Raw genomic sequence first — 2,981 nt, forward strand, 5'->3', positions numbered from 1 at the left:
TATATGTGATAATAACTTGGAGGCCGGAATCGAAGCTTGGCCGCCTCCTGCAAATCTCGGATCTGCATATATGGATTCGTTCGACCCCTTTCTTTCGTTTATCGCGATCCTCCCTTACGAAGTTCCCTTACGAGTTGTACGAATTCTTCTCTTTCCTGGCGGATATCGCTCGATTTTTTTTCAGAGTGGATAAGTGGTAAAAAAAGGTTCAGAGAAAATAAAAATTGGATAATTGATTTAAATTTTTTTTTTCTAAATTAGTAAATAAATTGAATAATTGTGTTATTGCGATCTATGGAATTTGAGTCGTAATTGTAATAATTTGTTTCGAAATTTGAATAATATTTGTTGAAGATATTGTTTGTCTATTTTCCATTGTTATGAAAAATATTAAGAAATAATTGTTGAATTAATTAAATAATAAATATATACAATAACAATTTGTAAATAACTAATATCCAATGAATGAGATGAATTTTATATATTTTGATTAATATTTCTTTTTTGATAATTTTTTCAGAAAAAAATTTAATGAACGTAGAAAAACAATAACAAGCAAATCTTAATCAAATTATTCAAAAACTTTCTATATGTCAAATAAGTCATTTATCTTATATTTGTTAAGAACATACATACATGGAGATGATTTCAACATTTTTATCAAAGTATTTTATGAAAATTATGGAAATAGTGGATTTTATAAATTAAAATAATATCTAATCAATAAAAATCAAAAAATAGCTTTTATTATAGAATTTTACGAATTTTTTTTTAATATTCTTATACAAATAGCAATTTTTAATTGCTATTGTGATTTGAAAGATGCTTCAAAAATTTCAGGATTTATTATTATATATCTTAAAATTCCAACATAAAATTAATATTATTATTTCAACTTCAAACAGATTAAATTTCGATCAAAATTTTATACTTAAGAATAATTGAAATCTTTTTTCATAATATATTAATACAACAAAAAAACTGCAATAATCATAAGCATTGCACTTATTCATACTTATTATTCATACTAAATTTTTTTTCACATGAACGTATTTTCAATTAAACTTTCTGATAAAGTAAAAAAAAAAAAAAATGATATTTACTTGAATTTTATAAAATACTGTCAGATTAATTTAATGCTCGTGATGTAAGATCACATTGTTTGTTCACTCTATAGATTCACAATAAATGCATGGCCTACTTAGTCCACGCATTTCCAATATTTCTGCGTCGCGAGAGCGTGGTTAAGACTTAGGTACAGGCCTCTAAACTCTCCTGATTCGTTCCTACGCAACGCTGGCTCAGCTTGTACGCTTTATCGAGTTAGCGTGTCGTACAAACACAACAACGTTTTCGAATACGTCCCTGCGAACGCACGACTTCCGTGTGTATTCGCACCAAGTTCAATTTTGCGTGCCTATGTGTAGGTCACAACCCACGAAAAGTTTCGGTCCGCGTGAGAACACGTAAGGAAAACGAGGTGGAGGGATGTTTCGAGATTGAAATTTGAAATATGAAAATAACAGAAAACGATAAGAATATCCTTCGCTGTGAAAATGATACGAGCGAATGAATTATGAGGATTATGGGGTTGTGATTCAAATTTTTTTGAAAAATCTTATAATTCTTTCTAAATTTTTTTAATTATTACGATCATTATTTCGTCGATTCATCGCAATTCTTCCAGGCTTTTTTTTATTAATTTTATGAGAAAATGTTTGGAATAAAATTTTATTGAGATTAATTCGTAATGATAAACCAGATTGTAATGATAAAAATTTTTAAATTTTTATTATATTAGGACATTGTGTATATGTGATTAATAATAACAATAAACATTTCCAACAAGTTCTTGTTTAACGAAAAATTAAAATATCTTAATTTTTTTTTGAAATCATATATAAAGATAAATTATTCTAATTTAAATACGATATATTTTAGTACGTGACAATTACTATTGATTATTAAACATGCAATTAAACAAATAATTAAAACAATTTCCTCAGCTATTATTTTCACAAAATTAATTCGAATTTCTAAATTTAATTTCAAAAATATAGTATAACTTATTAAATTCGTTTTGACGTCAATTATTTTAGAAATTTTATTCTAGAAAATGTATGGTATTATTTGAAAAATTCAAGGTAACCTTCGTTCTTTGTTTAATAAAAAATTTTTCTTTTTTAAAATTTTTATCGTTGTAATTAATTACAAATATCGATTAACTTTCTCTCGAAATATTTTCTAAAATTAAGATTTAAAAATCAAACTATTACGATGAACACCCTATATAAATATTATAATTGAATAAGTTTTACTTTATATAATTTTCGAATCTCTCTCTCAAAGACGCCTTTTGTCCCTACAAATTCGTAACAATAGTTACACACCCTTTGTTGGCCATTAAATCACCATTCACCCTCAATATTATTAACGTTAAAAGCCACAGCTCAAATCGTACGGAACAACGAAATCTGCCTTGAAACAGCTGGCGGACAGAGGCCACCACTACGATGAATTAATCCGCCAGCCAAACACGCGTACGCAAAGCAAATCTCGTTTCGAAAATTCCACGGAAATATTGCATCTCCCTTCGCTCCTTGAACCTTCCAGCTCAACCAAAAAACCGAAAAAACAAAACAAAACAAAACAAAAACTAATCGATTAAACCAAAAAAGAAGGGAAAGAGAAATAACCATAACCGAAAGGAATAAAAGAAAAAAAAAAAAGAAAAAACGATACATCACATCGACCACCAAATTCTCGAGCAACGGCAAACTTCCTTTGACCCTGTAACCATGGAATTGCTCGTCGAGCGTATGATCCACCCCGTGCCATTCCCCTCGAGTGCCGTCTTTCCACGTGGTTTCTGCTTTTGCTACTTTCGCCTCGCCCTCCCCGCGCAACAGCTCCAACGCATCCCCCCTCCCTCCTTCCTCTCCCCACATTATATTACGTTACGTCACATTATGCACCTAACC

General features: G+C 29.5%; 1 pseudogene; it reads right to left on the bottom strand.

The window, feature by feature from the left end:
- Positions 1-2,234: 2,234 nt before the first annotated feature.
- The window catches only part of LOC116186661, a 1,079-nt pseudogene continuing 332 nt past the window's right edge, over positions 2,235-2,981 (bottom strand).

The sequence above is a fragment of the Apis dorsata genome, unplaced genomic scaffold (assembly GCF_000469605.1).
Source record: "Apis dorsata unplaced genomic scaffold, Apis dorsata 1.3 scaffold_50, whole genome shotgun sequence".
Lineage (NCBI taxonomy): Eukaryota > Metazoa > Arthropoda > Insecta > Hymenoptera > Apidae > Apis > Apis dorsata.